This window comes from Triticum aestivum, chromosome 1A (genome assembly GCF_018294505.1).
Source record: "Triticum aestivum cultivar Chinese Spring chromosome 1A, IWGSC CS RefSeq v2.1, whole genome shotgun sequence".
NCBI lineage: Eukaryota > Viridiplantae > Streptophyta > Magnoliopsida > Poales > Poaceae > Triticum > Triticum aestivum.
This window is the reverse complement of record NC_057794.1, coordinates 340,382,731-340,393,748: the sequence shown is the minus strand read 5'-3', so window position 1 is coordinate 340,393,748 and position 11,018 is coordinate 340,382,731. Positions and strand designations below refer to the sequence as shown.

General features: G+C 50.2%; 1 long non-coding RNA gene across 6 annotated transcripts; it reads left to right on the top strand.

Annotated features, from left to right (window-relative positions):
* The first annotated feature begins 7,355 nt into the window (after positions 1-7,355).
* On the top strand, positions 7,356-10,913 carry LOC123049537 (uncharacterized). Of its 6 annotated transcripts, XR_006423606.1 has the most exons (5): positions 7,356-7,690; positions 8,307-8,406; positions 8,491-9,028; positions 9,121-9,199; positions 9,537-10,913. It is a non-coding gene; the product is annotated as an uncharacterized lncRNA (long non-coding RNA). The 6 variants fall into 6 exon arrangements; XR_006423602.1 differs by having other exon boundaries at positions 9,121-10,913; XR_006423601.1 differs by having other exon boundaries at positions 8,491-9,199.
* The last annotated feature ends 105 nt before the right edge of the window (positions 10,914-11,018 follow it).

Here is an 11,018-nt window from a genome sequence, read left to right as displayed (position 1 = left end):
AGCGTCGGAATGCAAAACGGACAACGGGAAAAATGCTCAAATGCATGAGATGAACACGTATGCAAATGCAATGCACATGATGACATGATATGAGATGCATGACAACAATAACAACACACGGAGACAAAGACCCGAACCCGAGAAAATAAAATAACTTAAAGCTGGAAACGGCAAGAGTTGGAGTACAAATTGGGTAAGTTACATCTGGGGTGTTACACGAGTCTTCCTCGACTCCGTGTCGTTCCCTTCCTAGGCCTCACCATCGTACACCGCCATGGTGCTCTCGGTGCGGCCTGGTCAACGTGGTCAACGAACGACATCCATCGGTCGTGGACTGTATGCGCAAAATAATGATTCCTCCACCTGGCAGCTGGGACCCACCGGAAGGGCCTCTGTATTTCGCGAAAAAACGTTCCCCCCGCTGACATGTTGGACCCACCAGTTATATCTTCGCACGCAAGGAAGTGCCTCCTTATTACGCACAAAAAAATGAATACCCCCTGCTAGTTGGGACCCACCATTGTGGGAGGCTGACTTGTGGGCCTACTAAGTTGACAGGGACGGAGGGCTTTGTCAACTTAGTCAATGTGAATGATTCTAGCTCCAATGACCGTACGATGTCCATCCAACGGCCGTAGTGCTTCTTCAACCTCTGGTCTTCTTGCTCCAGCCGCCCAAAGCAGCGTCGGTCGTGCCGCATGCTCCTGCCTCCCATGGCCGGCTGTGCTGCCGCGGAGGCCTCACCACCACCTACTATTCCCACCGCTGGCCAGGCCCTGCGGCGACGGCAGCCTCACACCGCAGCCGAATCAGTGAACCCTCGTACTCCTCTCCGTGCGGACTTCCACTACCGCGTCTTCCCCGGCTCCGCGTTGTCCCCTTCCTAGGTCTCGCCGTCGTCCACCTCCGTGGTGCTCTCCGCACAGCATGGTCAACGTGGTCAAGGAATGACTTCCATCGGAAGAGTACTATACGTGGAGAGGCTGACAGCTGAGTCCACGGCTACAGCCCAGTTTTTTTGTGATTTGCCAAGTAAGTCGCATTGTCAGGCCTATTGGGTTGCAAATATTTCAAGACGAGGAGAGCTTTCATTCGGCTAGCCGAGAAAATGGCCCATCAGTAATGAGAAATGGGTTGTACATTTTTAAAACACATCAAACCGGCAATTAGTTTCAAATATCTATTTTTTCATTTCGAGATTTTAAATTACATTAATTTTTATGCGTGGAGAATTTGTTGGATTTTATATTGATATACATTTATTTTTAAATCACTTTGAATGTGAGTTGAAATTTCGGGATTAAAAACAGTTCGGACCGCACCGAAATATGCAAAATTTCGTATAATTTTTTAACCGTGGCCACAATATGGGTTGTAATGCTAACAAAAAGAATATGATCTCCAAAAAAACCTTAAGAATTAGCAAATAGACTGTAAATTATTAGAAATAATGGCAGATGGGTTGTATGCTATTTTCCACAGATTTGAGGCTTTCCTAAAAAAAGGTTGACGCACAAGCAGTGACTGTTGGATGTCCATCAAACGGCCGTCGTGCTTCTTCAATCTCTGCTCTTCCTGCTCCAGCCGCTCAAACAAGCATCGGCGGGACTGCCTGCTCCCTCCTCCCCGCGGCTAGTTGTGCTACCGCACAGGCCTCACCACCCCACCGTACTCCCATCGCTGGCCTAGCCATCCCTCTACTCACCCACACCTGCTGTTATTTTCCGACGACGCCAGACGAATCAGTAAACCCTCATACAGTCATACTCCCCTTCGCGTGGGAAAAAACTGCCGAGTCTTCCCGGCCTCCATGTCGTTCCCTTCCTAGGCCTCGTCATCGTCCACCGCCCTGGTGCTCTCGGCGCGGCCTGGTCAACGCGGTCAAAGACCGACATGCATCTGAAGTGGACTGTACATGGAGAGGCCGACAGTTGGGTCCACGGCCGCACGCAAGGAAATGCCTCCTTATTCCGCGCAAAATAATGATTCCTCCACCTGACATCAGGGACCCACTGAAAGGGCCTCTGTATTTCGCGAAAAAACATTACCGTCGCTGACAGCTCGGACCCACCAGCTATATCTTCGCACGCAAGGAAGTGCCTCCTTATTACGCACAAAAAATGAATACTCCCCCTGTTAGCTGGGACCCAGTATAGTGGCAGGCTGACTTGTGGGCCTACTAAGTTGACGGGGACGGAGGGCTTTGTCAACTTAGTCAATATGCACGATTCTAGCTCCAGTGACCGTACGATGTCCATCCAATGGCCGTAGTGCTTCTTCAACCTCTGGTCTTCTTGCTCCAGCCGCCCAAACCAGCGTCGGTCGTGCCTCGTGCTCCTGCCTCCCGTGGCCGGCTGCAATGCGGCGGAGGCCTCACTGCCCCCTACTACTCCCACCGCTGGCCAGGCTATCCCTCTACTCACCCACACCTCCTATTATTCTGCGGTGATGGTAGCCTCACAACACAGCGAACCAGTGAACCCTCGTACTCCTCTACGCGTGGGCATCCACTGCCGCGTCTTCCCTGGCTCCGCGTCGTCCCCTTCCTTGGCCTCGCCGTCGTCCACCGCCCTGGTGCTCTCGGCGCGGTGTGGTCAACATGGTCAAGGAACGGCTTCCATCGGACGTGGACTGTACATGGAGAGGCTGACAGCTGGGTCCACGGCCGCAGCAAGGAAGTGTCTCCTTATTACGTGCAAAATAATTATTCCTCCACCTAACAGCAGGGACCCACCGGACGGGCCACCGTATTTCGTGAAAAAAACGTTTGCCCATGACTGCTGGGACCCACCAGCTACATCTTCGCATGCAAGGAAGTGCATCCGGGCAAAAAAACGATTCGCCCCCCTGACTGCTGGGACCCACCAGCTACATCTTCGCAGGCAAGGAAGTGCCTGATAGTCGGGACCCACCTGGTTGAAGCGTATGTAGCGTTGTCATTCTGATCGCGAACGTGTACGTACATATATACTGGTGGATGTAGAGGCGCGCACGTGTCGTAGTAGAGGCGCGTACGTGTCGTAGTAGAGGCACGCACGTAGCATGTACACGTACGTACAGCGGCCAGGGTGCGAGAAAGAAAATACGGCCATATATGTGTACATACGGGAGGGGTCTCGAACACCTACTCGCGCATAAGTACGGCCAGGGCTCGTGTACATGGCTGGGTCGGAACGGAGAAACAGCGTCGTCGTCGTGTTCATGGGGAGGCAACGGAATGTGTCGTGTTCATGGGGAGGCAACAGAATGCGTCTTGTTCATCAGGAGGCAACAGAACGCGTGGGAGCCAACCGGCTGGGTCGGAACGGAATGCGTGGTCATGTTCATCGGGAGGGCTTGGACGGAACACGCGATGGAAACGAGGCCTGGCTTACCGCACAACGGAGGAAATAGACCTTCTATGTTCGGAACGGGGTCCTATTGATCGGGAAGGGTGTGGCGTACCGCAAAACGGAGGGAACAGACCTCCTACGGTCGAAACGGGGGTCCTGTTGATCGGGAGGGGTGTGGCGTACCGCAAAACGGACGAAAGGGACCTCCTATGGTCGAAACGGGGGTCCTGTTGATCGGGAGGGGTGTGGTGTACTGCAAAACGGACGAAACGGACTTGCGTTGGAGGGCTACGGTCGAAACGGGGGTCCTGTTCATCGGGAGGGGTGTGGCGTACCCCAAAACGGGACTCCACGGGATACTGTTCATCTCCACCGCCGACCTCCTCCAGCCTCCACGGGCTACCGTCGACCTCCTCCAGCCTCCACGGGCTCCTGTTCATCCAGCCTCCACCGCGCGCTACTCCACCGGCTACTTTTCAACCACCCCTCCACCGTCTACTGTTCATCCAGCCCTCCACACCACGGGGTCATGTTCAACCACCCCTCCATGGGCACCCCTCCACCGTCTACTGTTCATCCAGCCCTCCACCACACCACGGGGTCCTGTTCATCCAGAGGCAACGCCACCGCTCACTGTTCATCCACCCCCCCCCCCCCCCCGCAACACTCATTGTTCCTCCAATCGACCGGCTTCAGTTAGCAACAGTAGCGAAGGAATCACTCGATCGGGTTCAGTTAACAGCCATCGATCGATCGCTCGGGTTTAGTAACGCATAGCCTGCAGTGCAATCGATCGGGTTCAGTTAGAGCCCAACGCCCCGCTCGGGTTCAGTTAGAGCCAACGCCTCGCACACATGCGCATACGTGTATGAGAGAAATGCGCATCTCTCGGCCCCCGACCTCCCACCGTAACCGGGAACTCCCTGAAATTTTCCTCGCCCTCGCTTCTACCACGGTTTTTTCCGTCATGGACGGCCCAAAGAATGTCATGCAGCTGCGTCTCCAGCCCGCCCAGGACGAAAAGCCCATTTTCTGTCATGATTTTTTGTCATAGAAGTAGGAGCCCACCACATCTATGATGATACCGGGTTTTGTCACAATTATCGTCATAGAAGTGTCATATGTATGACAGAAAAAAATTGTTCGGCCCAAAATGTCATGGATGTGTCTTTTTTTTGTAGTGAGTAGGAGTAGGAGAGAAGGAAAGGGAAAAGAGAAGAGAAGGAAGGACGGGGAGCCGCCCCTCCCCCTAGTCAAATTCGAACTAGGCCTTGGGGGGGCTCAGCCTCCTCTCTCTATTTCCCCTAAAGCCTAATAAGGCCCATATACTCCCCGGCGAATTCCCGTAACTCTCTGGTACTCCGAAAAATACCCGAATCACTCGGAACCTTTCTGATGCCCGAATATAGTCGTCCAATATATCGATCTTTACGTCTCGACCATTTTGAGACTCCTCGTCATGTCCTCGATCTCATCTGGGACTCTGAACTACCTTCGGTACATCAAAACACATAAACTCATATTACCGATCGTCACTGAACGTAAAGCGTGCGGACCCTACGAGTTCGAGAACTATGTAGACATGACCAAGACTCGTCTCCGGTCAATAACCAATAGGGGAACCTGGATGCTCATATTGGCTCCTACATATTCTACGAAGATCTTTATCGATCAAACCGCATAACAACATACGTTGTTCCCTTTGTCATCGGTATGTTACTTGCCCGAGATTCGATCATCGGTATCTCAATACCTAGTTCAATCTCGTTACCGGCAAGTCTCATTACTCGTTCCGTAATACATCATCCTGCAACTAACTCATTAGTTGCATTTCTTGCAAGGCTTAAAGTGATGTGCATTACCGAGAGGGCCCAGAGATACCTCTCCGACAATCGGAGTGACAAATCCTAATCTTGATCAATGCCAACTCAACAAGTACCATCAGAGACACCTGTAGAGCACCTTTATAATCACTCACTTACGTTGTGACATTTGGTAGCACACAAAGTGTTCCTCCGATATTCGGGAGTTGCATAATCTCATAGGAACATGTATAAGTCATGAAGAAAGCAATAGCAACAAACTAAATGATCGTCGTGCTAAGCTAACGGATGGGTCAAGTCAATCACATCATTTTCTAATGATGTGATCCCGTTAATCAAATGACAACTCATGTCTATGGTTAGGAAACATAACCATCATTGATTCAACGAGCTAGTCAAGTAGAGGCATACTAGTGACAATCTGTTTTTCTATGTATTCACACATGTATTAAGTTTTTGGTTAATACAATTCTAGCATGAATAATAAACATTTATCATGATATAAGGAAATATAAATAACAACTTTATTATTGCCTCTAGGGCATATTTCCTTCAGTCTCCCACTTGCACTAGAGTCAATAATCGTGGCGCGCAACGGGTTGGGTGAGCCGGCCCTATCGCCGCGGCCTTAGCTTCGGCGGCCTTCCTTGCCGCGCTCGACGATGAGGAGGCATCAATGTCGGTGACGAAAACCTCCACGCAGAGGTCCATCGCGCCGGTGGGAGTGTCGTCGTTGATGGAGAGCGGGAAGTCGGAAAAGCTAAGTACCTCGCGGGGGTACTCGTCGTCCGTAGGCGCGTCGAAGATGCGCAGCGTGGCGGAGGAGGCGGCGAGCGCATCAATGACGTCGTCCGCCGGCGTGACGGGCTCGGAGAGGATCCCCGTCCGAAGCATTCTCCCGGCCAGGACCTCGAGCTGCCCCACGGTGGGCGTCAACTATCATGGTGGGCGTGCGGTAGATGCCAAGGGATGGCTAAAGATAGGAGGAGGCTCGAGGGCACTGGTGGGTTTCAAAGGCGAGGTCGGCATGAGCGAGCGCGGGATGCAAGACATACCCAGGTTCGGGGCTCTCCGGAGAGATAACACCCCTAGTCCTGCCGAGTGTGGTTTATATGTAATAGTACAAAGTTGCTCCTAGAGCTGTATGGAGGAAGAAGGAGGTCTGGCCAAGTCTTAGGCTGCTCCCTCTCCTCGGGTGTTGCTTTGTTGGGTGTGTGTGTGTGTGATCGATTGTGTGAATGAAGTGAGTTGTCCGTATGCATGGGGGCTCCTGGGGGGGTTTATAGGTCAACCCCCCAGGGGTACAAGGGTAATATTACAAGGCCGTAGGGCCGGGTTGTCAGTGTCCGGGAACCCGGTGCTGGGACCCGCCGGGTACCAGGGCTCGCCGGGTTCTCTGGGCGCGGACCCATGCGCCTAGGGGGCATTGTGTGCTGTCTTGTTGATCGTGAGGGCATGGCCGGGTTGAGTCGGCTACAGTGGCGCTCCGGCAGGTCGCCGCTTGTTGGCGTCATAGGTCACGTCGGGGCACTGTTGCCACGCCAGGCCTAGTCAGCGGGTACGCGTAGGGCACTGTAGCCATGCCGACCCTGGTCAGCGGGTAGGCGAAGGGCACTGTTGCCCCGTCCGGCTGACCAGAAGCATGGGCGGGGTACTGTTGCTTTGATCATTAGTTGGCGGAGACTCGCCTCATCATACGGCTAGGATGTGACAGCCGCTGACCCTTGGCCGGGTTTGAAGAACACGCCAAGGGCAGTGTTGGCTTGCTGGAGAAGTCTTGATCTTGGTTGTTGGGGCCGAGTCGAGGAGTCTGTCCGGGTCGGCCTGCTTGGCCGTGTCGAGTGACCTGGCCGAGTCGAGCGACTCGGCCGAGGTTGGGCCGGATTGAGGGGCGATGCAGGCCCCGTTGTTTTTGAAAAGGATCTGGATTCCGTTGCCTGCCAGGATTCATCCCCCGACAAAGTGTTATAACCAAATTGCAATTATAGGGGTACACATGTGACTACAACGGGTGGAGAGATGTCAGCCAGTTGCATGACTATTGCTATATTGCAACGATACAAAATATACCTAAAATCCAAAACAATAAGGTGTGCATCAAGGGCAGAGCCTCGCGGTTCCACGTCGGTAGGGCGTGACTGTTTGCGATGGCCAATTAAAGCGACGGTCGGCACTTCTCATTTGCTTTATCGAGAAGAAAGGGAGAGACAGAGACAGGAAGTCGCCTCGAGCCCCCAACCTTTCCCCCTTCCTCTTCCAAAACACGCAACCTCAACACGCAACCTCTGGTCATTCCCATTCCTGGCCATCGGGAGGAGGCAGCAGAGCAGCGGTCAGCGGCTAGGAAGGTAGGGCGCAAGAGAAGGAGAAGGTGGGGCGTAGGAGAAGCAGGAGGGGACACGGCTGCAAGCACGCCACCAGTCATGTATCTCGACTTCTCGAGGGAAGATTGGGTGGGAGGAGAAGGCGGCGGCGACGGTTTCGATTTGTGATCTGCTACAGGCGCCGCCACAGGGATGGATGCCAGGATCTGAGGTGAGTCTGATCCCTCAACCCCTTTCCATTCCTTCCCGGCCTTGTCTCAGCACACACGGGGGAGGCGCCGCGGGACAAACAAGGCTCTTGCAGGTTGCAGCGCGTGACGGTGATGGGAGCGGCAAGAAAAGGAAGAGCAGCGGCGGCGCATCTCTGTCTCGTGGGGCCAGCCCTCCCGTCCGCGCGTGCGACAACGCCGATATGGAGTCCCAGGCTCGGATAGCCACCAGGACGTTGGGTGCCCCGGCGGGGGCTGTGGGGACCATGCGGCGTCCGGCCATGATTCCGGCGACGGCAAGCCGTATATATGAGCCATCGTCTCCACTTCCTTTCCTTCATGTTTTAATCTGCACCTCTACCCCACTCCCCACTGCCTACCTCCCTCTCTCACGTAAGCTCGAGCTCGGGGCGGTGAAATCCCTCTTAGGTGGCAGAAGCTGACTGTCTTGACATCTTCAGAGATTCTATGTGTCCAGTTGTGGTTGTGCACACCAATCGTTTGATGAATTGCTAAAAGAAATTGTACGTTTTTTTATGTATGTTGGAATCAGGTAAAATGTGATTTTAGCCGTCTGTTGATTGCTTTCGGCGTCTTGCTGAATTCTGCGCATTGCAGGGAGCAGGAACCGACGTCGTCGTCTGGGAGGCAGCCAAGGATGGAGGTCACTCTTAGTTCATCTTCCTCTTTGCTCCGTCTCCTGATGGCTGTCATGGAGGTGATTTTGATTGCGCTGGATGTTAATTTTTGCTTAGGATGTTCTGCTGCTCCTCTTTGTGCTGACATGTGCTTTTTTTCACAGGTTGCTATTAAGTGAGCAGGTAGTTTGTCATTGTTCGTGAATCATCTGTTTAGTCTTTCTCTTCACTTAATCGATGTTCAGCTTTATAATAAGTAAACTATGGTATGGTGAGTACCTCTCAATACTCGATGGCTTCCCTTATTTAGACTGTTGATTTATTTTCGAATAATAGGCCCCTGTTCCAGTTCAAAAGGGAATCATGTAGCAGCAGCAATTAATATGCTTTTCAGTTTTATTATAAGTAAATTTCAAAATAAATGTGTCATAACATAAGTATTGAGTCTATGATTGTATATATGTATCGAACCTTAATGAACTGGTTTGGTTGATATTATTTTAAATTTAGTTTCAGATACTACCGAATTTCTGATTTTCGGTTACATATAATTATGATATATGTTGCATCATCTTTGTGTTCAGACTTCAGATATGTCAGCAAGCCACTTTCGAGCCTTGCTCATTTACATCAGTATTTGTTTTCACATTAGTGCACCATGGTCTTTTTGTCTTTCATTTCTACCTAAAGAGCAACAATCAGGTGACTTCCCTTTCCTCCTTTTCTCTTGTTTTAAAACTCTTAATGTTCAAACCATTGCAACTTCGTAATCATCCAATCTTTCACCTTTGCAGACTTTCTATGAGAACTTCAGGTATCAGTGCGACAAACGGGCTAACCCATATAACATGATTGCTTGGAGCTGACATAGAGGTTAATTAAATTAATCTTTAGCTCTTCTCTTGTCGTGTTTTCATTAATCAACCTTAAGGTAAATTCTCTTAAAAATCACCTCTGTTTTTTTTTTCTTGGAAATGATATGATATGATATTTGCAGAGATCAATTTTGTACCTATATCTGTTTAATACAGATTACGTTATTTGGGCTCTCTCTCCTGCAATGTTTAATAAGAATGGTATATAGTACTGTAATGCTTATCTTATCCAATGAGGATATAAGGCACTGCTTACAATCATTATTGAATCATTTTTGCCATATCATTACATTTTTCTAACCCAAACAACATTTTTTGAAATGTTGTTTGGCTAGGGTGGCGAGATGCAGAGGAGCCCGAGGTACAGGTGAAGGGAGATGCTGGGTGTCAGGTCGAGCAACTATGGTTGGGGTGGCTGTGTGAAGAAGAGAGAGGTAGGAAAGGAAGTGTTGGGCTAACTGATGCTGCCGGGATGAATCAGGGAGATTAGAGGAGAGAAGTTGAGAGAGATTTCGGCGATGTTCAGGAGAAGAGGATTTCTCTAGCTATGCCAACCCAAGATGTGTGATGCTCAAGAAGGTATGTGATGCTAACGCATATACAAAGAACGAGGTGTCTTGTTAATTTGGTGGACAGTGCCCTTCTTAAAATAAATATGTGGTGCCGTAGACAACTGAAGAATTATCACTTATAGTTCCGTTAGGTTTGTTACCTCCGTTGTTCGGACACTTAAATGTTTCACTGAGGATTTTTTAATCCATCCGGCCATCAGCTTATACCTGGATGTACCTTCATGTTCTACAAATCTATTAATTTATCATAGGACAAGCAGACGATGGAAGTAGTATAGTTTCTTGAATTATTACTATGGTCCACCAAATTTTTTAATTACTGAATCAGCATAAGTTTTATGTTTCTCTGTTGTAATTCTTCTGTAGGCTGTTTTCTGTGTCTCTGCAAGTGCCTTTTTGCTCAGATGCTTTTTTTACAGTGCATCAAGTGGAGTTTAGTTCATTCACCTCTCCACATCTCCTCAATTTCATGATTGTTCAGATTGCTAACCGACGGACTAGAAGCATGCCCACCTTTCTGTTCCTTTTAGTTCCAAATAATCTTTTTTTTCGAATGAATGCATGCTTATAGTATTGAAATATATTTTTTCTATACTTGGTAGATCATAAACCGCCAAATTACGCTGCTACTGGTGTGTTTACTGCTCCATAATTGAGTCAGTTTTGTGTGCATTATCTGAACAATGTCAACGCTGCCTTCCTTCTGACATACTATTTTGGCTGTTGATCGATGTTGCGGCTGCTGCGGCTGGTGGTGCTCTGGGCACGCAAGGGGAGCGCGGCACACAAACTCCGCCTGCTCAAGACGTTGCGCCACAACCATGCCGGCCTCGGTGTCAGGCGCAACGATTGGTTTGCACTATGGCGAACTAGAATTCCCCAGCGCACACTTGCTCCAGTTTATCCTCTACGGCAATGGTCACTACTTCTGCGATGCCCGTGAGAGGGATGTGGACTGCATCGAGGACTACTACGATGGCGAGCAAAACGAGCACGGCCTGGAGAACCTCGATGATGGGCAGATGAGCAGTTGCTCTATAGTGGCAGGTCCTCGTGGCTGCAGTACAATGACATGAGATGTGCTAGATACAGTGCTAAGATTGCATGTTTATTTGTCGATCTTGATACCCTTTTGGACAAGCCACAGTATGTGGAATGCATCTTGTAAGCAGCACTACTACTTTCCTTGGTTTATACTTTCAGCTCTAAGACTTGGTTGTCATTCATTCAAAAAATTCTAAGCTA